The following is a 27,303-nucleotide window of genomic DNA, read 5'->3' on the forward strand; positions in this document are numbered from 1 at the left end:
CCCTTCTTGCTCGCCACGTAGCCACTACAGAGTGTGCCTTGAGCAATGTTGCCCAGTGGGTTTCCATGGCTGAAAGGGGATTTGAAACTTGGTCTACAGATTCATAGTTCAACATCCAAACTACTACCTTTTGTTGTCTCCCACATAGGCCATTGTGGTGGTGTCATGGCCAGCAGTTTGTATGGTCTGGCTCGGATGCTGCTGAGGGCAGATCTCCATCAGAAGAGGACTCTTCCAGTATTTGGAGAAACTTGGAAGAGATTCATCTGATCTCCTTCTCGAGGAAGGCATCACAGGTGTCTGGGATTATCTGTGTAGGCTTGCTGAAATGAGCAACAGCTGAGATCTCTTGATAAATGGTCTGGAAAAGAATAGTTCTTGGGTAGCAGACAATGTTGAACCTTTGGACGTTGTCTCTGCTGCCCCGAGTTAGAATTCTGCTCTCTGACCTTGGCTTCTGTAATCCTGTTACTGACGTTATATCTTGAATCCTTGACTCTGACTACTGGACTAGCTTCTTGGCTTGATTTATAGACTTAGATGTCAGTGGGTATTTTCTGACTATCTGGCTTGACTTTGGAAGTCTGACCAATTTGTACTCTTGGATTCTTGGTTGCTGTTTTATGAACTCTGATAAGTGAACTCCTGGCATCCGCCTATTGGACTATGACCTTGGTTATTACTAATTCTTGTTCCTGACCTGGCTTTGTATTATTTGGCTTGTCTGAATTATTTGGACTCTTGACCCTGAGAAGACTCAAGACTTTATAGTTTTCTAAATAAATTTGGTCTTGACTTATCTTGTGTTTGTGTTGTTGAAGGCTTTCATGGCCAAAATCACTGGGTTGCTCTGAGTTTTCTGGGCTGTTTGGCCATGTTCCAGAAGCATTCTCTCCTGACGTTTTGCCCACATCTATGGCAGGCACCCTCAGAGGTTCTGAGGTATATTGGAAACTAGGTCATTGAGGTTTATATATCTGTGGAAGGTCCAGGGTGGAAGAAAGTACTCTTGCCTATTGGAGGCAAGTGTGAATGTTGTAATTAATCACCTTGATTAGCATTGAAAAGCCTTGCGGCTTCAAAGCCTGGCTGCTTCCTGCCTGGGGGAATTCTTTGTTGGGAGGTGTTAGCTGTCCCTGATTGTTTCCTGACTGGAATTCCCCTATCTTATGAGTGTTGCTCTTTATTTACTGTCCTGATTTTAGAGTTTTTAAAAGTACTGGGAGCCAGATTTTGTTCATGGTTTCCTCCTTTTTGTTGAGATTGTCCGCATGCTTATGAATTTCATTGAAAGCCTACCCAATAGCCAGGAGGTCCTGAAACATGACAGGTAGCATAAAAATGGGACATGACAACTGAGTGGTGAAATACGGATTATAATCTATGTTGATGTAATTTGCAATATTTAGATTTCCAAAGGGGTGTTGGAACTATAATCTTTGGCATTCCCAAACCTTTTTATTTAATAGGATTATCCTGTCAACAAGTTTTATGACAGTACGGCTTTAATACTAAGCCCTTCTTCTTCAGTGCCATTACTAGATAATGAGGTTGGTTTGTTTTTCTCGCTACTCTCCAACCTGGTGGCACAGAATGATTTCAGTGTATTCCACTGAATTTCATCTCACTGCATTTTAACAGAGGATGACATCACACATATGAATCAAGAGGCGCTTGAACTGAGAGACTATGACCTACTTTCTTTGCACATATGATAGCCTTTGTCCTTTAAAGTGGCCAATTATTATGTCTTCTAAGACGAGCTCTCAGATGACAGAAACCAGTCTGGAGAAGCATCTCTTTGTATGCACTTATAATAGAGGGAGGGAAGGGGGATTAATATAACTGATAAAATACAGCATATGCACAGAGAAAGTGGAGCTGCTGTGTCAAAAAGAAGAAGAAGAAGAAGAATACTGCACTTACAATATACAGTAGAGTCTCACTTATCCAAGCTAAACTGGCCAGCAGAATGTTGGATAAGCAAATATCTTGGATAATAAGGAGGAATTAAGGAAACGCCTATTAAACATCAAATTAGGTTATGATTTTACAAATTAAGCACCAAAACATCATGTTATAAAAAAATACAGAAAAAGTAGTTCAATACGCAGTAATGGTATGTTGTAATTACTGTATTTACGAATTTAGCACCAAAATATCATACTATATTGAAAACATTGACTGCAAAAATGGCTTGGATAATCCAGAAACTTGGATAAGCGAGGCTTGGATAAGTGAGACTCTACTGTAATCCTATATGTTTTGGAAGGGCTTTCCATAGAGTTAAGCAGGATTTGCTACAAGACTCCAGGACTGCAACTGTGTGGAAGCAAAACCTATTAGAAGACAATATGAACAGGAGCTGGGAAATTCTAAAAGAGGAGCTGGGAAGTGTTTTTGTCCTGGGTCAAAATTACACCCAGAAGTGGGCCAAGGGTTAGGGTGATGCCAGAGGAATATCTGTAATATTATCAGGTTTTCAAAGCAGCAACAAAGAGCTATTAATATCTTACGTTCTGTCCTAAGTACCAGACGAAAATATTCAATTAACTTATTCATGAGTTTCTCAATAAAGATATTGTCCACATTCCTAAATTACATGATTCATACATTTATGTCTTTATGGAGAGCCCACATCCCAAACTATGGGATTTTGGGGCATCCTGTTCAGTCTGTATATAAGAGAAATCTTTCCAACCTCCAATAGGGAGCATCTCTTATAATACAAAATACCTGCTTGTTCTAAATAAGACAAGCTTTCCAATCCACAGATAAGGGACATTTCTTATAAAAGGTAAAGGTAAAGGTTTCCTCTGACGTTAGGTCCAGTCATGTCTGACTCTGGGGGTTGGTGCTCATCTCCATTTCTAAGCCGTAGAGCCGGCATTGTCCGTAGACACCTCCAAGGTCATGTGGCCGGCATGACTGCATGGAGCGCCGTTACCTTCCCGCCGGAGCAGTACCTATTGATCTACTCACATTGGCATGTTTTCGAACTGCTAGGTTGGCAGGAGGACATTTCTTATAGTAAATGACAATTGTTATTTGTGTAATTTTAAATCATTTGATATTTTTAGACATCCTAAGGCAATCCTATCACAAGGTTTTTCTATCAGAATTTATATAGAGGGGCCTTGCTTTTGTCTTCCTATGAGGCTAAGGGCCCTTCCACCCAGCCCTTTATCCCAGAATATCAAGGCAGAAAATCCCACAATCTCTGCTTTGAACTGGGCTATCGTAGTCCACACTCAAATAATGTGGGACTTTCTGCCTTGATATTCTGGGATATAGGGCTGTGTGGAAGAGCCTTCAGAGAGTTTGACTGGCCCAAAGCCTTTCAATGTGTTTTCTTGACTGAGGGGATTCAAGCCCTGGTCTCTTAGGCCCCTTCTACACAGCTGTATAAAATCCAGATTATCTGCTTTGAATGGGATTATATGGCAATATAGACTCAGATAATCCAGTTCAAAGCAGATAATGTGAATTACCTGCTTTGATATTCTGGGTTATATGGCAGTGTAAAAGGGCCCGAAGTCCTCTCATCTTACACTTTTCTTACACTTTTCTGAGCTGCCGTCCTATTCTGTCTGCTCTGACCAGCCACGGTTCTCCAGAATCTCAAGCAAAGATTAGTCGTCCTACTCTATTTAAGATGGGTTTTTTTAAGCATGTGTTGAAACTATAGCCTTCTACTTACAAAAGATGTGCTCTGCCATTGCACAGTGGTCCTTCCACATTTCAGAAGCCTGACACATACTAATTTTGTCATTGTTAAGTACTAGTTTAAAGAGACACTTAAATTGCTGACTTTTTTCCTCCTCAAATCTGTCTACTTTCTCACTTTTCATGTTCAAATGTAAAGATCTGTGGATCCACCATTTCCTGGGGTGGAAGAGCTTCACATCCAGGGGGCAAAATGCCTTGTGCACAGAATTTCTTCATGACAGCAGGTGACAACTGGTTATCCCTTGTCATGTTTTCCAGGTGTATTCTTAAAGTCAGTCTTGCATAGGCTTGACATTAAGGACCTTATCCCTTGGGCAGGAGGGAAGCAGGGGAAAGCATCCTTAAGAGTGGGGACGTGACCTACCCTGGCAAGATCTATCTTCAGGGATGGCCGGCTATCCCATGACATTTCCTCACCCTCTTCCAGCTTTCCTCCACATCCTGTCGCTATCTTTGATAAGGTCAGGGATAAGGTCATAAGTTTCAGCAATTGGGTACACAGCCATACTTCTTAGTTTAGTCTTATCCGGGGCTTGGCTTTCTGGCAGGGAACATCTGGGACGAAGCAGATGAACAAAAGACAACTGACTCTCCTTGAGACTGGAGAAGCAGGGAAGAGAATGTCCACAAAGCAATTACCAAATTACAAAGATAGCCAATATAACAAATTCAAAGCAGCTAATTCCCACCTGCAACTTTGCATTGTGAAATTTAGACTGCTGTAATACAAGGAACCCCGGTGGCAAAGTGCGTTAAAGCACTGAGCTGCTTAACTTGCAGACCAAAAGGTCCCAGGTTCAAACCCCGGGAGCAGAGTGAGCGGCCGCTGTTAGCTCCAGCTTCTGCCAACCTAGCAGTTCGAAAACATGCCAATGTGAGTAGATCAATAGGTGGGAAGGTGATGGTGCTCCATGCAGTCATGCTGGCCACATGACCTTGGAAGTGTCTCTGGACAACGCCTGCTCTTTGGCTTAGAAATGGAAATGAGCACCAACCCCCAGAGTCAGACATGACTGGACTTAACGTCAGGGGAAACCTTTACCTTTTAATACATGTTACTTGGGACTGTTTTGATTGCCTGTTTTCATGATCCTCTGAAAGGGTCTTATATGGCAACCCAATGCCATCTCCTCCAATTGCCAGTGCATATCCAAAAGTTAGTTTCTAGTCCTCCCATTTGAGAGCCTTTCAGCTGGACAAAGACTGGCAAAATTACGCTGGATGAAATCAGAAAGTAAATTGGGAATAATCTCTGTACAAGTGTATCTTGAGTTTGGGTCATCAGACATATGTTGCACAAGTATTCTGCTATCTGTAGATGATCATATTTGATTCTGGGCATTATTTACTTATAAAGCTCTATAGGGCTCAGAATCTATGTAGAATAGCCCCACATGGATGCCTCAAACTGTGGAGAGTTCCAAACACTAGACCAATAATATTTTTGGGCTGCAGTTGACTGAAACCTTGGAAAGGGACCCCATGGGTAAAATGGGATTACTGTACATAATATATTCAGACTGAAGTTGACCACAGGTAACTGAAACCCTGGAAAGTGAACCCATGGATGAAGGGGACTACTAATTAGAACTGTGGTTCTCAACATGTGGGTCCACAGGTGTTTTGGCCTATAACTCCCAGAAATCCCAGCCAGTTTACCAGCTGTTAGGATTTCTGGGAGTTGAAGGCCAAAACATCTGGAGACCCACACGTTGAGAACCACTGGAGACAGCCTCTTTGGTTATCTTCTGTGCAATGTTGGTAGAATATGATCTGTCTTGACCAGTAGACTGAATAAACTAGTGATGTGGAACCATGTTGTTAGTGTAAATATGGACCTTGTCTCAGTTCCTAGAGTTCCCAGGGGAGCTATATTCCGTCTTTCCATGGAGTTGGACTAAGAGGTTACTTTATGGTCTTTTAGACTGGGATTAAGCTGATATCCTTAGAAAGGAGATGAGATATATAATAATCTCTATTTGCCAATAGATAGTTTAGCGAGAAAGTCAGATCCATTTTCTCAATTTCTTTTTTCAAGGGCTTTCAACTTCAGGTCTCCTTCCACACAAAAAAGACGTATCACAGGATTGTTGCAAATATGACAGTTGTACTGAATATTGTGCATAGTATTGTGAAGAAGAACTCTACCATAATTATTCATTATAAATAGCTGTAGACATACTATGTCTGACATTTGAAAGACAAAAAAATTGACAGTCACTCTCTTATATATGTGAAAGTGGATGTTATTGAAGTAATTCCTTTCTATCAACGGCAATAATTCCTTACTTTGATCACTATAGACTTTCATTTGATGCAGTTAGGTCCAATGAAACAATCCCTGAGTTTTAACGTATGACATATTCTACGTTGTCACCAGGCAGAGCAATTGTTGATCTTTTGAAAATACTGGTCTAGTCAAGTCTGACTCTGGGGGTTGGTGCTCATCTCCATTTCTAAGCCGAAGAGCCGGCGTTGTCCGTAGACACTTCCAAGGTCATGTGGTTGGCATGACCGCATGGAGCGCCATTACCTTCCCGCCTGAACAGTACCTATTGATCTACTCACATTTGCATGTTTTTGAAATGTTAGTTTGGCAGAAGCTGGAGCTAACTCTTTCTCTTATTCCAGTTATATTCACAAGATTGTGATATTCTCACCCTCACTGTAGCTTTCTTTGAGCATACTCATGTTGCCCAAAAAAAGTGTTGAACAGTTATGATCAGAAAGAAACTTTTCATAAAATCCCTCTGTTAATAAGTTTCTTCCTGTTGAAAAATCTTGATTAATATCTATATATAATTGCCCCAAGGAGACGTGTTGATACAAGCAGAAGATTAAATCTTTTCCCACAGAACACAGGCTTCAAATTAAAAGTTTGGTAGGGCTAGGTTTGTAGGACTGAGTCTCTGAGGAGGACAAGTTGCTCAAACTGGAATGCTGGAGTCTTTGCTGCACTGTCCTACTATCCCGATTTGACTGGGACAGTCCCAGTTAGTCCTCGGTTGTCCCACGTTTTTCAGCTGCTTTTTAAATGCCCCTGTTTCTTTGTTCTTCGTAATTTTTCCTCTTTGCTCTCTGCTTATTTCAATTGCTGCAAATTGAATTCAAAGGACAGATTGTTTACTGGAGGGGAAATAGGAGAGGAGAGGGAATGAAGAGCGTAGTGATTTTGAAGAGGTGTGGTGGTGCAATGGTTTAAACCCTGAACTGTTGACCTGAAGGTTGAAGGTTCGAATCTGCGAGATGTGGTGAGCTCCCATCTGTCAGCTCTAGCTGCCCATGCGGGGACATGGGAGAAGCCCCCCACAGGATGGTAACACATCTGGGCATCCCTTGGGCAACGTCTTTGTAGACTGCCAATTCTCTCACACCAGAAGCGACTAGTCTCAATTTGCTTCTGAATTGAGTACATATTTAATGCTCAGTTATGTTTTATGCATTTCTAGTTCTTGATACTGCTTCTTTCCTTCTTAAAGGTGATAAAAGCCTCTGCAAAAAATGCAGTATCACGATCTTACATAGACAATTAGTGACTACCTTGAATTCCAATTTTGGGTAGAAGTTGTAACATCATCCTCATCTCCCATTATTCCACACTGTTGGTACTGTCAGTTAGAGATCATGGGAACTGCAATCCAACAACATGTGGGAACCTACATGAAAATGAGGAGAAACTTCATTTTACAAAGGGTGACAAAAATAATATTTAAAAAAACTAGGGTTAAAGGTAAAGGTTTTCCCCTGACATTAGTTGTGTCCAACTCTGGGGGTTGGTGCTCAATCTCAATTTTTAAGCCGAAGAGCCGGCATTGTCTGTAGACACCTCCAAGGTCATGTGGCCGGCATGACTGCATGGAGCACCATTACCTTCCCGCTGGAGTGGTACCTATTGATCTACTCACATTCACATGTTTTTGAACTGCTTGGTTGGCAGAAACTGAGGTTAACAGCAGGAGCTCACTCCGCTCCATGGATTCGAACCACTGACCTTTTTGGTCAGCAAGTTCATCAGCTCTGCGGTTCAACACTATTGAGATAAACACTATTGTAAATTCGGCTATATGCAAAGATTTTGTGATTTTGTGTGTGGAAGCAACCCATGCCCAACAATTGGACTGGGGGTCAACTTAATTCTTGTTTATAATTTCCATTTGAAATTCCTATTTAAAACCTTTGACAAGCGGAATTCCTCTACACCCCGAATCCATTCTTCTTGTGTCCTTCTTGTTCTGCCGTTCTTCTTCTTCAATTGCGATCTTTCCATCCAATCAGGATTCAAGTCATGTGCTGGTCCTCTGCACTGAGTTCCCAGCCTTTTCTTCCCGATCCCCATTCCAGGGTTGTGGCCACTAATCTGGCTGCAGCTGCTGCAAAGAGAAAAGGGGAGATGAGGGAAATAACTCGGTGGCTTTTATTTTCTCCTAATGCCATACATTCAGCCATCTCTGTGTAGTAATGGGACTGTTGACAAACTCAGCTGATTACTTGGCACTGTTCTTTTAATTAGAAGAAAACAACAAGTTTTGTGAGCTTCTGCATGCAGAGCAGAAAATAATCAATATGCTGACGTGTAGGTTTTTTAAAAAAGTAAAACTATCTTCCTTACTTTACTTGCTTTAACAAGGCTTTTTGGCTTATTTTGCAGCAAAGTGATAGAGAAAAATAGTCCTGTTTCAGTTAACCTCTGGGAAACTCACTATACTATTTCTAGGTGGAGATGGTAAACTTTCTCCTTAAAAGTGTTAATTAGATTGGCTGTTGATGACTACTGTTTCTGCTGTTTTCACTGTCTGCCCTTCTCGTATCTTCAGTTGGCCCGCTACATTTATGGGTGTAACTTTTATGGATTTGATTACCCCCAGATTTGAGCCCAATGGCGTAATGGGTTAAAGCCTTGTGCCGGCAGGACTGCTGACTTAAAGATTGGGTTGCTGACCTGAAGGTTGCTGGTTTGAATCCGGAGAGTGAGCGGATGAGCTCCTTCTGTCAGCTCCAGTTCCCCATGCAGGGACATGAGAGAAGCCTCCCACAAGGATGATAAAAACATCAAACATCCGAGTGTTCCATGGGCAAAGTCCTTGCAGACAACCAATTCTCTCGCACCAGAAGTGGCTTGCAGTTTCTAGTCGCTCCTGACACAAAAACCCCAGATTTGATAAATATGATTTCTCTAGGAATCTCTAGGTCAACTCCATGATCAACCTGCAACAGAAGTTGACTATAGGGTTGCACTGGAGAACCCAGAGATTCCTTGTTAGAGCATTGTCTCAGGTAAAACAAAATAATGCATTTTATTTGTATCCCCTCACTACTGCGGGGGTCTCTACTCTACTCCCATCAATCCCTCCTAATTCTAATCCCTAACTCACTAGAATTCATTAAGATATTGAATGTGGATAGTACAGAGGCTTTCCCACCCACAATATGTACATTCAGTTGCTTATTCATGATAGGATGTCTTCATTGCCACCTGGCTACTGCTTGTTAGTGACCACTGGTAACGTTTTTTTGTTAATAACCATTGTTATTAACAAAATAACAGTATTAAAAACTCTAAAATCAGGACAGTAAATAAAGAACAACACTCAGAAAACAGAAGAATCCCATGCATGAAACAATCTAAAACCTCCCAACAAAGGATTCCCCCAGGCAGGAAGCACCAGACTTTGAGGCTGCAAGGCCATTCAATGCTAATCAAGGTGGCCAATTGCAACATTCACACTTGTCACAAACAGACAAGAGTTCTTTCTCCCACCTTGGACATTATTCCACAGATAAATAAACTCCAATAGTTTCCAACAGACCTCACAGCCTCTGAGGGTGACTGCCATAGATGTGGCAAAACGTCAGGAGAGAATGCTTCTGGAACATGGCCAGACAGGCCGGAAAACTCACAGCAACCCAGTGATTCCAGCCATGAAAGCCTTCAACAACCACTGTTAAATGAGTCAAAACTCCATGTATCAGATGGTGTGAGCTGCAGTACACAAAACCCTGTGCCAAATCACATTTGTTCATCTTTCATGTTCCACTAGACTCCTTGTTAGTGATACGGAAACCTTAACGTCTCCAGACATCTTCTGTATTCCTGAGCCTAATCTCAAAGTGCTCTGGAGCAGCTTTTTTCAAATTAATAACAGACAGATGGCCAATTTTATAGGGTTATTTGTAATGCCCTTGCAACCAGCTGGGCATGAATTCCAAAGTGGACAAACCTGCTTCCTGTACATCTTATTGCACTGCCTTTGTTGTGCTGTCCAGATTAAGACAGTTTTATCTTACATTATGATGTAATGCTGCCAGTGTTCACAAGATCTAAATGTGGAGACTCAGATTAGAAAAGACATTAATGTCAATTAGCTCCCCTCCCCTTCAGAGCATAGCTATAGTCCTCACTCTGTGTGCCTTCAAACTGTCTGCGATTTACAGGGACCCCATTAACTTCATAGGATTTTCTTGATAATAATAACAACACTTTATTTATAAGCAAGTGGTTTTGCCTTTTCCTTCCTTTGAAATATAAAAAAGAGGAGAGGAACAGGAAAATGGAATCTATCAGCAACTGGTTTTAATTTTTAAATGGACCTTCATGGATACAAGCTCACTTCCTCAGTTGTAGTACAAAGTGACCATCTGAAGAACTAGGTTTATGTTTATGAACGTTCATGCAAAAATACCAGTTATTCTGAAATTTACTGCTACAGAATTTTCCCACTTCCTCATTTTTATTCTGTAAGTGACTAACATGGTTACATTTTTGAAATATTATCTGAAATATAGCCTACAATTCCTGGTATTCATTGGTGGTCTTCCATCCTAATAATAACCCTGTTTGGCATCTAAGACCAGATCTGGTGCCTTTGGGGTATTTAGGCCTATCAATCCTCACTTAAGCTGACTTTACATGGTGATTATTGATTTCCCATCAGTATTTTATTGTGAACCAGCCCTGTTATTATGTAAAATATTTTGGGTGTGCTTGGTATTGGATGAGAAATTCAGAACCATTTGGTTTACAAAAGACCTGGTTTTTGGTACAGATCAAAACCACGAAATGACACTTGCTTGGATTCTTAGAATCTCCCTCTGGGTATTGCTGTGGAGACAGTCATTACAAGCACCAGCATTTTTGCATTTCAGATGACAACCCTCCAAGCTAGAATGCAAATATAAAATGGGAACACATTCCAGCGCAATATTCTTGCTTTACAGTGTACTGCACCCAGTAGAATTTAAGCATGCAAAACTGTGTTCTTTTGGCACAGTCATTTATGCACACTTGTCCCCACATATGCATAGATTCTGCACCCATGGATTCAGCAAACCGTGGTTCAAAAATATTAGCCCCCCCCCCCATAAAAAATACCAAAAAAGTAAACCTTAATTTTGCCATTTTATATAATTTATACCTTAATTTTGCCATTTTATTGGGATCCACTGATTTTAGTATCCATTAGGGATCCAGGAAATAAATCACTCCTGGAAATAATCATCCCTGTGGATACCAACTACCTGCTGTACTGTATAGTGAATCCATTTTATTTCAGCAAAATACATATGGCTAGAGCACAGTTTTGCAGGCTTCAATTCTATTGAGTGTGGTACATTAGAAAACATGAATCACAGAATCATAGAGTTGGAAGAGATCTCATGGGCCATCCAGTCCAACCCCCTGCCAAGCTGCAGGAAAATGACATTCTAAGCAACCCTGAGAGATGGCCATTCAACCTCTGTTTAAAAGTCTCCAAAGAAGGAGACTCCACCACACCCTGGGGCAGAGAGTTCCACTGCTGAACAGCTCTCACAGTGAAAAGTTCTTCCTAATGTTCAGGTGGAATCTCCTTTCCTGTAGTTTGAAGCCATTTGTCCGCATCCTAGTCTCCAGGGCAGCAGAAAACAAGCCTTCTCCCTCCTCCCTATGACTTCCCCTCACATACATTTAACATGGCCATCATGTCTCCTCTCAGCCTTCTCTTCTGCAAACTAAGCATGGCCAGCTCTTTAAGCCACTCCTCATAGGGCTTGTTCTCCAGACCCTTGATCATTTTAGTTGCCCTCCTCTGGACACATTCTTGTCAACATCTCCCTTCAATTGCGGTGCCCAGAATTGGACACAGTGTGATTCCAGGTGTGGTCTGACCAAGGCAGAATAGAGGGGTAGCATGACTTCCCTGGATCTAGACACTATACTCCTATTTATGCAGGCCAAAATCCCATTGGCTTTTTTAGCTACCACATCACATTGTTGGCTGATGTTTAACTTGTCCACGAGGACTCCAAGATCTTTTTCACATATACTGCTGTCGAGCCAAGCATCCCCCATTCTTGATCTTTGTATTTCATTTTTATTCTGCCTAAGTGGAGTATCTTGTCTTGGATTGTGTCCTCACAATCTAGACCTCCTACTTCTGTTGTGGTTTCCACCTCTGATGCTGCCCCTTGCTTTTTGCACATTTATTGCCTTCTTTCCTTTGATATGCTTCCTAAAATGTGAGCATCTGGACCTAGAACATTTGTCAGTTGTTTTGATGGCCCCAAGCTTTTCCATGTTCAACGTCCTTTGCCAGGTTTCTAATCTGAGCCATACATTTTCCTGGGACATCTGGTGACTTTAGTGAGCTCTTCATGTTTTGTCTTTGGGCTAATCCTAAAATGAAAGGGTCACAGTATTTTCTTTCCCTGGAGGAACAAGGATTTTCTTTCTACAGTAAAAGTGAATGGATTTCTGAAATGTGAATGTTGCCTGTACTGCTGCTTTATCACTTAAGCTTTAGTAGTGCTATCAGGTCAGGATGTTTAAAAACTATGCTTTTAAAAGTATAGCCCAGCCCTCCAATTGTCTGAGGCCCCGTTTAAAAAATTTGGGGATCCCTGCCTTAATGGTCTGAGCAGTGGATTGTGATGCTGGTGACCAGAATTTGAATCCTTGCTTACTATGAAACTCACTAGGTGTTCTTGGGCACATCAAATTCTCTCTGCCTCAGAGGAAGGCAATGGAAAACCTTTTCTGAACAAACCTTGCCAAGAAAACCCTTTGATGTGTGTGCCTTCAAGTCGTCCTAGGCACACAACAATAACAAAGGAGCACTTGATTGAGAATAGCATGAATATGACAGACATGTCAATGTGTTTCTCCATTTAATGGAGGCTTAGGAGTGGTTTTCTGAACATGTAAATTAAGATAATGTTAATTATTTTGTGTGTGCCACTGGGCTCATATTAGTGCAATAGAGTTTAGCAAATGCCGATAACATTCCAGTGGTGTCATTTGGCTGCAACATTTCTTTCATGGGGCAGTGCACATTTGAGTTCCCAGGTGGCGAACAAAAGATATGGATTTGCATTCCTTTGGAGGGACTGCTGGAATTCTGCAAAACTTTGAATCATGTTCTGATTTGTTGACTTCATTTGTGGCCGGCCTCCAAGTTTCTTCTGATGGAAAAGCTAGTCATCCATTCTAAAAAAAAAAAAATCAAAATCAACAGTACCAGGAGTCAGATAGGGACACATTGTTATTATTACTCAGCACCTTTGAAGCTCTGGCCAACTTCTGTCGCATCTCTGTGCCCAGCCATCATTAGTCCTTCCAACCTAATCCTTTTGACCTATTTTCATAACAATGGTCACATTGGAAAATGTATTTTAGGGGTGGCCAGCCCCTGAGTCAGTTGGCAAATGGGGATCCAAAGTTTAAGACAGGATATGGAGCAGCCCATTTTGTTTGCATTGGAGTTGTCGTTAAAAAGATACTAGATCTTGAAACTTTTCCATGCACAAAAAATAGCTTGAAAATAGAAAAAGCAATGAGGCGCAGTGCTAGGAAAATAATGATACAGTTCTAATGAGGGATCCCCTGTTTAAGAAATCTATGCTCTAAGGCAGTGGTTCTCAGCCTTACTAATACTGCAACCCCTTAATACGGTTCCTCATGTTGTGGTGACCCCCAACCATAACATTTTTGTTTCTACTTCATAACTGTCATTTTGCTACTGTTATGAATCGTTATGTAAATATCTGATATGCAGGATGTATTTTCATTCACTGGACCAAATTTGGCACAAGTACCCATTACACCCAAATTTGAATACTAGTGGGATTGGGGGGGATTGATTTTGTCATTTGGGAGTTGTAGTTCCTGGGATTTATAGTTCATCTACAATCAGAGAGCATTCTGAACTCCACTAAAATGGAATTGAACCAAACTTGGCACACAGAACAGAATCCCCATGACCAACAGAAAATACTGGAAGGGTTTGGTGGGCATTGACCTTGAGTTTTGGAGTTGTAGTTCACCTACATCCAGAGAGCACTGTGGACTCCAACAATGATGGAGCTGGGCCAAACTTGGCATGAATACCCAATATGCCCAAATGTGAAAACTGGTGGAGTTTGGAGAAAATAGACTTTGACATTGGGGAATTGTAGTTACTGGGATTTATAGTTCACCTACAATCAAAGAGCCCCTTGAACCCCATCAATGATGGAATTGGGCCAAACTTCCCACACAGAACCCCCATTACCAATGGAAAATACTGGAGGCATTTGGGAGGAATTGAGAGTGATTTAGGGGAGATGTAGTTCACCTACCTCTGGAGAGCACTGTGAATTAACATGTGTTTTCTGGTGGTGTTTGCTGACCCCGCTTACACCCCCTCATGACCCCCCCCCAGGGGTCCTGTGCCCCAGTTTGAGAAACGCTGCTCTAAGGTATAAAGGTATTCCAAAATCAAAAAATATCCAAAACACCTTAGGTCCCAAATATTTTGGATAAAGGATACCTGAACTGTTCCATTCAGCTGATCAAGCTGCCGGTTTCTGAACAACAAATGAGTTCCGGCTTGTCTCTTGACATTTAAATCAATGAATTAATCAGAGATCTGCAGCAGAAGGGGAAAGAATTTTCATGGATGTTTGCAATCATCTCTCTTGTCCCTCTTAGACTGAGCTATATTCTAAGCACACTCACAGAGTGACATCGCCCTATTGATCCCTGTATAATTTATGACGCTCTGTGAGAGCACAGTTTGTCTTGTCGCCAGGATGGTGGTTGCTAGAGATGACAGACTGCTGGCCAGGTGTTTCCAACAAGGTCTGCCATAGATCACTCTCATGGACTATTCTCCCTGAAGCTGATCGCTTTTGCTTTTCACACAGGGGCCTTTGGGAAGAAGTGAGCAATGCCCTGTGAAAGCAAATAATGGTTTGCAATATTCCAGCTCTGGAGTGGCTTAATATGAAACAGCCATGGGAAGTACAGTGCAATAACCTTCTGTATAACTGCATGACATTTGTTATTACTAGTGTTCAAAGTGTAGTCATGTCTTCCCTTTCCAGCTGAGCTTAAGCATTCACAAACTATCAGGACAACATCTGTGCAAGAAACCACCCAGGCACTGTGTGTGTAGTGGTTCAGTGCCTTCCCTGTCCTTCAGTTCCATATTCTTCAGTATCATTTGTTGTTGTTTTTAACTGTCATAAAGTTGGCTTTGATTTACAGCAACTCTTTGAATGAGAGACCCTCAACTCACCTTGTCATCAGTAGACCTGCTCAGATCCTGCAGACTCAGAACTGTGGCTTCCCTGACTGAGTCTGTCCCTCTGGAATTGAGTCTTACTCTTTTCCTACTGCCTTCCATTTTACCAAGCATTGTTGACTTTCTAGTGAGTGACGTCTTTCTCGTGATATGTCCAAAGTATGACAGCCTAAGTTTGGTTATCTTAGCTTCTAGGGAAAGTACAGGCTCGAACCCATTTATTACTTTTTAGTAGTCCATGGGGTCCTCAAAACTTTTCTCCAGCACCACATTTCAAATGAGTTGATTATCTTCCTATCACCTTTGTTTTTAAATTTTATTGAGTTGTATCATGCTGTTGTTAGCCACCTTGAGTTCCTATGGGGAGAAAGGTGGGATAGAAATGAAGCAAATAAATAAAAATAAATTTCTACATTATCCAGCTTTCACAACTATAGTAGTGCCCTTTTCCTTATTCCTCAACTTCCTTGTCTTCCACCCAGTCCTATTTGAACACTTTCCAGACTGTTTTTTTTTAAAAAATTCTATAACACTGAGCATAATTCCCAGAGGTTATCACCATTGTAGAGAAGTTAACTAGTTAAGTACAGTAGACTCACCTGGTGGTGCAGTGGGTTAAACCCTTGTGCCATCTGAACTGCTGACCAGAAGATTGGAGGTTCGAATCCGCAAGATAGGGTGAGCTCCCGTCTGTTAGCCCTAGCTTCCCATGCGGGGACATGAGAAGCCCTCTGCAGGTTGGTATCACATCCAGGCATTCCCTGGGAAATCTCTTTGTAGATGGCCGATTCTTTCACACCAGAAGCAACTTGCAGTATGTTCTCCATTCACTTCTGACACGATTAAAAAAACACATTATGTGAGAGATCTGTTCCAGGTCCCATTGATGAGTGATTTCAGCTAACTGTGAAAAAGAGGGTTCAAGCCTAGCATGCTTTCTACTGCCAGTGAGCCTGATTCAAGACATGAGTTGGGTTTGAAGGCAATAGAGGTTTATTTCAGGCTCCAAAGGATGTTAAATACATAGTTTCTTCAGTGTTCCCTCGCTACTTCACTTTTCGCACCCTCGCTGTTTCACGGGTTTTAAATAAACACTTTTTTTCGTGTCAGGAGCAACCGGAGTTGCTTCTGGAGTAATAAACACTAAAGTAATATTATAAATTATAACAAATTATGATTTACGGTGGCGGTGGTCTCAGTCGGGTTCGGTCGTGTCACGACCCAGGCTGCAGAGCACCAATAACCATACACAGAGGCCAGAATCTATCTAATATCTTTATTAAGGAAATATATAAAGTCAATAAAAATAAGTGTAGAATGTAGTTCAGAAGAAGACCTTTCAGGAAAGGTCAATTATAGTCCAGGAAAACAATGTCCAATATAAAATATTAAGGTCCAAAGTTGTAATCCAATAACCGAAACACTCACTTTGCCAAGCAAAGTGAGGGGAGATGACAGGGTTCTTAGTCCAAGGAACTTGAGGCAAGGCTAGGAAGTAAACTTGATTCTTGGAACACAAGGCTTGATACAAGGCAGCAAGGAACGAGGAACAAGGACAAGATCCGTGGTAAATACTTGGCAAGGTCCGGGAAGCAAGGCAAGGTTGGAAACGTGAACGAAGGCTTGGAAACAGGAACGAGGCTTGGAAACAGGAACGAAGGCTTGGAAACGGGAGTAGCGCTGTCCACACACAATCTACTCCAGTTGCTGACGAATTGACTCCGCAAGATTCCTTCGGGGCAAGGAACCTAAATAGGGTCTCGTTTTCCCACCAAAGAACACTTCTCTGGGGAATCAGAACCGAAAGTCAATCTCTGTGTCCAGATGCATGACTCCCTAGAATTTCTCATGGAAGCAGTCTTAATCAGCTGAATGCCTGGCTGCGATTCTCAGGCTTCTGCGATTAGCCTGCTGAACTCCTTTTTGTTGTTGATAATAACTACGGCGAGAAAATGGGGGAGATTCTGACTCAGGGCTTGTTTGGCAGATTTCTGGAAGGCAAACCTCTTGCAGGTGCAAGGGCTCCAATTCAGGCTGGGAAAGTTCCAATTCTGACTGAAATGGTGGAAAACCCAAGTTTTCCTCTTCATCTGTCACAACAGCGCTAGGAACGGGACTACATGGCCCATGAGTCATCACAGGTCGGCAGAGTGGAGAAGGAGCCCAAACGGTAGCGGGAGGAGTTAGGGCGGTGCCATGTTCCCCTGCCTCTTCCCTCCCTCCCTCCCTCCCTCCCTCTCTCTTTCTACTTCCTTCCTAAGGAAAAGCCTAATAAATATAGCGTCCCTACTTCACGGATTTTCACTTTTCACGGGTGGTCCGCGATAAGTGAGGGAACACTGTACTCACAGAAGATCCAACATAAAGCATGCAGCAAAGTACAGGACTTTTGATACATTCTGATAGCCATTCAAAAGTCACGTGGCCTCCCCTGATTGGTTGAAAAGCCAGCCCAGCTAAAATTGAAGTATTTGTAGGCTGGTGATACCGCTTGACGTCACCAGTGGTCAGCGTTTCCTCCAAGGCAGAAAAATAAACAGCTGTCATTCGTGAGTTTGAAGTTGGAATCATTTGGAAGATGAACCCTGGGAAAGGTGTGGGCCGGTGGAATACAATGGAGCAATATACAAAGCAGTCCATGATGAGATTAATTGCCCAGTCCCGTTTACATGAAGTGGGAGTTCCAGAGAACACAATAGGTTGTTGTGTAAGTACAAACAGTTCAATGAAAAGTTTACAGGGTTAATCTGTGAGCTGATGTCTGGCAGCAGCTCATCTCAAGGTCCCCTTAGGAAGTTGGAAAACTTTACATGATGGCATTAACTTCACATGTTGGCATTGTCCTCTCCTGATGCCCCCAACATCACAGTAGATGGGAAGCCCAGAGAAAAACCCTCAGGTATACATGTAGGCATATTGTATACTTTACAATATACAATGCTAGACCATATGAATTCAGGTCTGGTTTTCCGCTCCAGCACATCCAGATACCTTTATTAACAGATATGTATGAAGAGTTACGATGTGACCCAGGTGGGTTTTATAAGTGATTTTTAAAGAATGATAAAGGTACAGTCATGCGACTGTGAGCCAAACCCCTTTTGTTAAAGGAGTTATAGGTAGGTTTTAGCCTGGGGTGGGTGCACATTTCCTGTTCAGCTCCCCTGGAGGGATCTGTTTGTTTAAAGTGTGTTAATCTCTTTTGGAATGTGTTGTCTGCTTCCTGGCAGGGTTACTGGAAATGAGGCAAAAGGTGGGAAGGGGAACTTTGAGATTGTGAAGCTCTATAAAATGCAAAAAATAAAATAAAATTCATAATTGGCTTTGTGTTGAGTCCATCTTTGGAAGAAGAGTCTATTTTTTGATAACACATTCATGTAATACTTTTTTTTGCATATAATGTGAAACCTTTTTAAAAACCTGAAATGAACAATGTTTGGCCTTCCAACATATCATAGACGCACACAGGAAGACCTGGCAATGCCTAGAGAAGTGTGCTGTCTTCGCCCACAGTACGATTCGCAGTCTAGTCAATTTCTGGCAGAACTACCAATAAAAGTTCACCATCAAACTGCTTTAAAGGCCTGCTGTATTTTGCATTTTATATTGTTTGAATGTGTTACGGTTTATTCCACCTTATGTACTTTATTGTATGGCACTTATTGTATTCTTTATGTTGTAAGCCACCCTAAGTCCCCTGGGGATGGGAATATAAATAAACATTATTATTATTATTATTATTATTATTATTATTATTATTATTATTATTACATTTCTCTGGACAACAGTAGGTCCTCTGGCACAGATATGTGGTATTCAAAGCTCTTCACATGTAGCTGAAGCTGTGCTCAATGAACTCACATAATTAGGCCTACAGTACTTAGTTAATTATAAGCTGATAAAGGATTCCAGTTAGTATCTACCTCTCAAGGTATCAACAAGATATCATTTTCCCCAGACTCCCTGCATTACAAAATTACTGTATTGCTTGTTTCCTGGTTTTTTGTTTTTTTTAAAAAAAAAGCTTCATTTCTGAATGAAGCAAAACTGGTACTGGTTGCCAGCCAGAATTCATGTGGTCATACCTTTGAAGAACATGAGTTTGATGCTAATTGTTGCTGCCACTTTCTCCAGGTAATTTTGCCTTTATTCCTTAATCAATGTGTAAAACGAGGGCTGTGAAGTGTAGGTGCTGATGGGCTTCAGCTTTTTCTAAACCCAGTTTTATCTAAAAAATGACAGTGGCCTTTAAGACAATAACAAGGTCCATGTGGAGGCATTCTTCAGTGCAGAAAATAATCCGGCGTTGTCCATAGACACCTCCAAGGTCATGTGGCTGGCATGACCGCATGGAGTGCTGTTACCTTCCCGCCAAAGCGATACCTACTGATCTACTCACATTTGCATGTTTTTTAACTGCTAAGTTGGCAGAAGCTAGGGCTAACAGCGAGAGCTCACCACACTCCCTGGATTGAACCACTGACCTTTTGGTCAGCAAGTTCAGCAGCTCAGCAGTTTACCTGCTGTGCTATCGGGGGCTCCCTGTGAAACTATATGGCTCCCACAAATAGTTTTAATCCAACACACACAAAAAGAATCAATCTAACAGCTGACCAGTTCTATCAAATATTGCAAATGATTAGGACTGGGGTCTGGAAATGGCTCCTGTACCTTTAATGGTTATATAAAAGAGGGGATTTCAGCAGATATTGCTTGTTACTTGATTGTATCATGAGCAGCAATTGCTGGAATTCCCTCCACTACACAGCTATTAAGGAGCCCTGTCCAGTTTTTCTCCTGTCAACCCCAATCCCAGCCATCAAATATATATTTTGATATTTTCCAAGTTACCTTTCATAGTATTGAAAATGATTTGTGTACTTTTCATGCTCCTAGATGCATATTCCCTATGTGAATGTTTAAGAAATAAGTAACAACAACAACACTTAATGCTGGAATAGCTTGGACTTCCTCTGACATAAGTAGAGATGTTTACCACAGGCAGCAGAGTTTTAATGAAGGGCAGAAATGTGCTAGCTGTGTAATTGGTTATTACTGCAGACCTACTGTGAGGAATGAGAAGAAATACCTGTAGGATTATTAGTGTGATGAGCCAAAAAATAAATTTGGCCTGATTCCGATGTTTGCATCTCAATTGCAGATGTGTGCATTTTTGGCCCCAAGAGCAAAATGACCTGGCCCTGCTGCAATGCTTACAAATGATCAAAGCATTGCATATACATTATTTAGGTGCTGTTTGCTGTTCTTACAACCACCATGTAAGGGAATTCAGTATTGTTATTCCCCTTATACTTCTAAACAGAAAAGTGGGGAAAGAGATAAAACACAACTATAGTAACATGAGTAAGATCACTTAGGACCCTTCTACACTGTCCTTTATCTCAGGATCTGATACAAGATTATCTGCTTTAAATGGAATATATGAGTCCCCATGGCCAGATAACCTGGAATAAACAGATAATCTGGGACCAGTTCCTGGGACATAGGGGCAATATGGAAGGGCCCTTAGTGAGTATATGTCAGATGGAAGAATCTAGCCAGGGACTTCCCATAAGTACAATGGATATTTTGTACGCAGAAATCTGAGTATGACCATGCAAAGGATCCAAAGAAATGGCTCTGAAACAAACAGTCGTAGAAGCAAAAGTATAAGTGATAACTATTTTGAGTTACTTTTAAAGATATTTTCCACCACTTGAACCATGTAATGTTGCTCTTACTATTTTGTGGGGCCACACACCTCTAACAAAAAAACTAACTAAAATTAATGTGTTGTCGAAGGCTTTCATGGCTGGGATTACAGGGTTGTTGTATGTTTTCTGGGCTGTATGGCCATGTTCCAGAAGTATTCTCTCCTAACGTTTTGCCCACATCTATGGCAGGCATCCTCAGAGGTTGTGAGGTATGGAGAAACTAAGCTTCTCTCACCCTGGACTTTCCACAGATATATATAAACCTTCCTTGCTTAGTTTCTCCATACCTCACAACCTCTGAGGATGCCTGCTATTGATGTGGGTGAAACGTCAGGAGAGAATACTTCTGAAACATGGCCATACAGCCCAGAATAATACAACAACCCTCTAACTAAAATTAGTTACACCATAAAAGTAGTGTGGACATTGCATTACAGTGTATTTAGAACATAGCTTAGTTATATCTTCCTTATTGGAGAAAGAAAAAAGAATTAATGACAAGGGTGTGATGAACCATGGGCCTTGTAGTCCTGCTCAGGACATTGTAATCCCTGATGAAGATGAAAACTTGGGTTTTTTACCTTCCCAGTCTGAACTGGATTCCTCTCAGCCAGATCCTTCCCAGGCAGATCTGGAAACCTTGCACCTGCAAGAAAGTTGTGCCCCAGAAGTATGTCAAACAACCCCAGAGCCTACTTCTCCCGTGTTCTTGCGCCGGGAGTTTTGTAAACAACAGAGAAGTTTGGATTCAGCTTCGCGCAGGAGTGCGAGGATAGCAGCTAAGAATGTTGCCAATTAACATTGGTTCTCGTGAGAATCTTTAAGGAGTTTAACATCTGGTCTCAGAGTTTAGCTTTCGTTTCTGATTCCCAGAGAACCGCTTTGGTGAGAAAGTTGGACTCTATATAGGTGTTTTGCCCGCGTAGCAACTTCGCGGAGTCAATTCGTCAGCCTACGGAGCGAGTTGTGTCTGGACAGCGCGCTCCGATTCAAGCCTCGCTTCAGCTCAAGCCTTGCCTTGCTATCCAGCCTTCGCCTTGCTTCCCAGCCTTTGTTTACCTACGGACCTTGCCTTGTTTCCCAGGACTAATCCTTGCCTTGTTTCACGGATTTTACCAAGTTATTCCACGGACCTTGTTCTTGTTCTTAGTTACCTTGTTCCACGTTCAAGCCTTGTTTCAAGTATCAAGTTATTTCCTAGCCACGCTCAAGTTTTATGGACTAAGGACCTTGTCATCTCCCCTCACTTTGCTTGGCAAAGTGAGTGTTTCGGTTATTGGATTACAACTTTGGACCTTAATATTTCTTATTGGACATTGCTTTTTTGGACTAATTCTGACCTTTCCTGAAGGGTCTAATTCTGGACTATTTTCTATACTTGTTTTTATTAACTTTATATATTCCTTCAATAAAGATATTAGTTAGATTCTGGCCTCTGTGTATGGTTATTGGTGCCTCTGCCGCCTGGGTCGTGACAGTTTGACTCCGCCACCCATAAGCACCAACTAACCGAGGCCAGGATGTCTACCGGAGCCGCGCCGGCTGGACAGCCGCTCAGCTACACCATCAGCAAGGACGAAGTGGACCGCATCCGTGACAGACTCAACGCGCAGGATGGAGAAATAAAAGGGTTGAGGGAGCGCGGAGTTCGCCTCCCGGCCATGGCGTTGCCTACCAAGTTTTCTGGAGAAGCTGCTAAGGTTCATGTTTTCCGCCGCCAATGTCAAGCTTATCTAGAGGCCCGTGATGCCGAGTTTCCCCAAGAAGACATCAAGGTGGCGTGGGTCTACAGTCTTCTAGACGGACCAGCGGCTAGCTGGGCGACGGCCCTGTTTGATCAAGCCTCCCCCCACCTAAGTTCAGCACAACGCTTCTTGGATCACCTTAAGGAGACCTGGGGAATCGAGGACAATTTGGAGGCAGCCGGTCACAAACTCCGGCGCCTCCTTCAAGGAGACAGACCCATGTCTCAGTACATAGCCGAGTTCCGCGTGCTGGCCCACAACACCGGCTGGAACGATGTAGCCCTCAGAGGACAATTTCGGGAGGGTCTCAACATTGAAATGCTGGAAGAAATCTCCAAGGTGGATCCTCCCCAGACCCTCGAGGCACTCATTGATCAATGTTTACGGGCTGAAGTCATGATTGCCAACAGGAAACAGTGGGTTCGAGGCCAGGGCAGTAGAGCCGGGGCAAAACCCCCCGCTCCCGCCAGCGTCCAGCCACGTCCAGTGTGGAGACCCCCACCGCCAACCCCATACCCCAGAGGAGGCGAGGAGGTGCCGATGCAGTTGGGCAATGTGCGTCCCAGACTAGATGCCGCCGAGAAGGCCCGTCGTCAACGCTTGAACCTCTGCTGGTACTGCGGGAACGGGGGCCACTTCGCCAGAGAGTGCCCAGCCAAAGGGAAGCCTGCCGCCCGTCTTGCGGCGGCGTCCTCCACGGAGTCGAAGGCGTCTGAGCCGACTGGCACACAGCCGGCGGGGGAAGCCAACGACCGGGTGTAGAGAGGCTCGCCAACCCGGTCAAAAAATCCATCCAAGAGCCGCCAACCGGGGTCCTGTTCCTTCTCGTGGTCACATTATGGTCAGCAAAAAGGGGACCCGTCATGATCCACGCCATGATAGACTCTGGAGCTACCAACAATTTCATCGATAGAGAGTATGCCGACTCTCTGGGATTACAATATCATGATTTCAAGAATGCCCGTGTGGTGCAAGCCATAGACGGCCGTCCCCTCAAGACGGGCCCCGTAAGCCAGTGGTCGGAACCCACCAGGATGTGGATAAGGGAACATATGGAAGAGATTTCCTTCTTTGTTACCGAGGTTCCCCATTTCCCTGTGATTTTGGGAATTCCATGGCTGACACTCCACGACCCTAACATCTCCTGGTCCAACAGAGAACTGCAGTTTGCTTCACCGTACTGCCAAAACCATTGCCTCGTAGCCAAGGTATGCCATGCCACAGACTCCGAGCCCATCATCACCTTGCCAAAGAAGTACTCCGAGTATTGGGATGTATTCAATGAGAAAGAAGCCGAAAAATTACCCCCACATAGACCTTATGACTGTGCCATTGACTTGGTGGAGGGGGCCCCGATCCCGCGAGGGCATCTCTACTCCCTGACTGAACCAGAGCAAGAAGCTCTCAGGGAATTCTTAGAGACAAACCTTCGCAAGGGGTTCATCAGACCCTCTCAATCCCCAGCCGCCTCCCCAGTGATGTTTGTGAAGAAGAAGTCAGGGGAATTACGCTTGGTGGTGGACTACAGAGCATTGAACAATATCACCAAGCGGAACAGCTATCCCCTGCCCTTAATCTCGGATCTACTGGACCGACTTCGAGGAGCCAAGGTCTACACCAAGCTGGATCTTCGGGGGGCTTATAATCTAGTTCGCATCAGAGAAGGGGACGAGTGGAAGACCGCCTTCCAGACTAAATTCGGATTATTCGAGTCCCGAGTTATGAATTTCGGTTTATGCGGAGCTCCCGCAACGTTCCAGCATTTTGTCAACGATATTTTTCAGGACTATCTAGACAGATTCTTGATAATCTACCTGGACGATTTTTTGGTGTTTTCCAGATCACAATCAGAACATGAGAACCACGTCAAAATGGTGTTGCAACGACTGCGGGATCATGGACTTTATGCCAAGCTAGAAAAATGCGCTTTTGATCTACAAGAGGTAGATTTCCTTGGCTACCGCATCTCGCCTCTAGGGCTTTCCATGGATCCAGCCAAAGTTTCAGCAGTATTGGAATGGCGGGCGCCAACTAACAAGAAAGAGGTGCAGCGTTTCTTGGGGTTCGCGAACTACTACCGCAAGTTCATTCCAGATTTTGCCCGCTGGTCCGACCCCATCACTAGCTGCATCCGTGGAAAGCAGCCTTTCCGCTGGACTGATCAAGCAGAGAAAGGGTTCCAGCAACTGAAGAAACTATTCACCTCCCAGCCAATTCTACAGCACCCAAATCCTGGAACCCCTTTTGTGGTGCAAGCGGACGCCTCTGATGTGGCAATTGGGGCTGTACTCTTACAACCGGTGGGAGATCACCTCCACCCCTGTGCCTTTTATTCTCGTCAACTAACCACACCAGAGAGGAATTACACCATTTGGGAAAAAGAACTACTGGCCATAAAGGCAGCCTTTGAAACTTGGAGACATTGGCTAGAAGGGGCCAAATTCCCCATTGAAGTCCACACTGATCATCGTAATCTAGAACATCTAAGAACTGCCCGCAAACTAAATCAGAGGCAGCAACGTTGGGCTTTATTCTTTGAACGTTTCAACTTCCAGATCCATTATGTGACCCCAGCTCAAACCAAGCAAGCAGACGCCCTGTCACGTAAACCGGAATACGCTGCAGGACGCAAGGAGACCTTTGAATCCCAACTGCTACAACCTGAGAACTTTGCCACGCTCACAGTGGGGAACACCAAATCCAGTCCCATTGGTTCAACTTCCCCTACTCCAGGACCCATCTGTGCTCAAGAAATCAGGGCTAGTCAGCAAGCAGATGCCTGGGCGCAGGACCAACTTCGCCAAGGTCTGCATTTTCCCTTTTCGCTTAAAGATGGGCTGCTCTGCTATAGAAATCATGTTTATATCCCACCCGGACCGGGCAGGGAAAAAGCGCTTCGTCTGTGTCATGACTGCAAACCAGCAGGACACTTCGGACTATTTAAAACCATGCATTTGATCCTAAGAGATTTTTGGTGGCCCAAGATCCGCAAGGATGTGGAAAAATATGTCAACACCTGCCCAGTATGCCAGCGCTCCAAGATACGAAGGGAGAAGCCCTCAGGGCTTTTGCACCCCCTTCCTACCCCATCTCGCCCATGGGAAATAATTTCCGCGGATTTCATCACTGACCTACCACCTTCCTGTGGATTCACCACGATCTTAGTGGTGGTGGACCTATTCACCAAGTTAGCCCATTTCATTCCCTGCGAAGGCCTCCCCACGGCCAAAGAAACTGCGGATCTATTTCTTCAGCATGTTTTCAGACTACATGGATTGCCCAAGAGTTTAGTCACAGACCGTGGATCTCAATTCACCTCTCGTTTTTGGAAGGCACTACAAAAACTACTGGGCATAGACTCTCGCTTATCTTCAGCTCATCATCCCCAAACAGATGGGCAAACGGAGCGCACCAATGCCACTTTGGAGCAGTATCTTCGCTGTTATGTAAACTACCAACAGGACAATTGGGCTTCTCTGTTACCACTGTCTGAGTTTGCCTACAATAATGGAGTTCAAGCTTCTACAAAAGAAACGCCGTTCTTTGCAAACTACGGTTTCCATCCACGTTTCTTTCCCCCTGTCATTGAAACTTCAGAAGTTCCCGCAGCAGAGGATTGGCTGCAGGAACTCACAGCGGTGCAACAACTTTTGCTCCAGCAACTGGACCAAGCCAAGGAGGACTATAAACGCCACGCTGACAAACACCGCCAGCCGGGCCCCGAAATCAAGGTAGGAGATCGGGTTTTTCTGTCCACTCGCTTTCTGCCCTCCCACCGCCCATGCCGGAAGTTAGATGCCCGCTTCATTGGCCCCTATCCAGTGGTGGCGCAATTAAACCCCGTGACTTTCAAACTCCAACTTCCGCGTTCAATGCGCATTCACCCAGTGTTTCACCGTTCCCTGCTCCTTCCGGCGGATGGTGTGCGTCCTGATACAGACCAACCGGCCCCCCCTCCTGTTTTGATGAATGGGGAGGAGGAGTTCGAGGTTGAGGACATTTTGGATTCTCGCTTTCATCGCCGCCGCCTACAATATCTCATTGACTGGGTGGGTTTTGGGCCTGAGGAACGCTCTTGGGAAGACGCCTCCACAGTCCATGCTCCTGATCTAACCCGTCGCTTCCATCTGACCTATCCCACCAAACCGCGACCTCGCGCCTCGGGGAGAGGACCCCAGTTTGGGAGGGGCCCTGAGGAGGGGGATAGTGTGATGAACCATGGGCCTTGTAGTCCTGCTCAGGACATTGTAATCCCTGATGAAGATGAAAACTTGGGTTTTTTACCTTCCCAGTCTGAACTGGATTCCTCTCAGCCAGATCCTTCCCAGGCAGATCTGGAAACCTTGCACCTGCAAGAAAGTTGTGCCCCAGAAGTATGTCAAACAACCCCAGAGCCTACTTCTCCCGTGTTCTTGCGCCGGGAGTTTTGTAAACAACAGAGAAGTTTGGATTCAGCTTCGCGCAGGAGTGCGAGGATAGCAGCTAAGAATGTTGCCAATTAACATTGGTTCTCGTGAGAATCTTTAAGGAGTTTAACATCTGGTCTCAGAGTTTAGCTTTCGTTTCTGATTCCCAGAG

The 27,303-nt window shown here is 43.6% G+C and overlaps 1 protein-coding gene and 2 long non-coding RNA genes across 5 annotated transcripts in view; 2 read left to right on the forward strand and 1 right to left on the reverse strand.

Annotated features, from left to right (window-relative positions):
* The window catches only part of rab11fip4 (RAB11 family interacting protein 4), a 254,293-nt gene that overhangs the window by 107,290 nt on the left and 119,700 nt on the right, over window positions 1–27,303 (forward strand). The window lies entirely within an intron of this gene.
* Window positions 12,858–15,992, reverse strand: LOC134296334 (uncharacterized). The gene is made up of 3 exons (XR_010003039.1): window positions 15,866–15,992; window positions 15,261–15,623; window positions 12,858–13,189 (listed from the first exon to the last, which is right to left on the reverse strand). It is a non-coding gene; the product is annotated as an uncharacterized LOC134296334 (long non-coding RNA).
* Window positions 16,335–17,520, forward strand: LOC134296335 (uncharacterized). Its single transcript, XR_010003040.1, has 2 exons — window positions 16,335–16,474; window positions 17,408–17,520. It is a non-coding gene; the product is annotated as an uncharacterized LOC134296335 (long non-coding RNA).

This window comes from Anolis carolinensis, chromosome 2 (assembly GCF_035594765.1).
Source record: "Anolis carolinensis isolate JA03-04 chromosome 2, rAnoCar3.1.pri, whole genome shotgun sequence".
In the NCBI taxonomy this organism is placed as follows: Eukaryota; Metazoa; Chordata; class Lepidosauria; order Squamata; family Dactyloidae; genus Anolis; species Anolis carolinensis.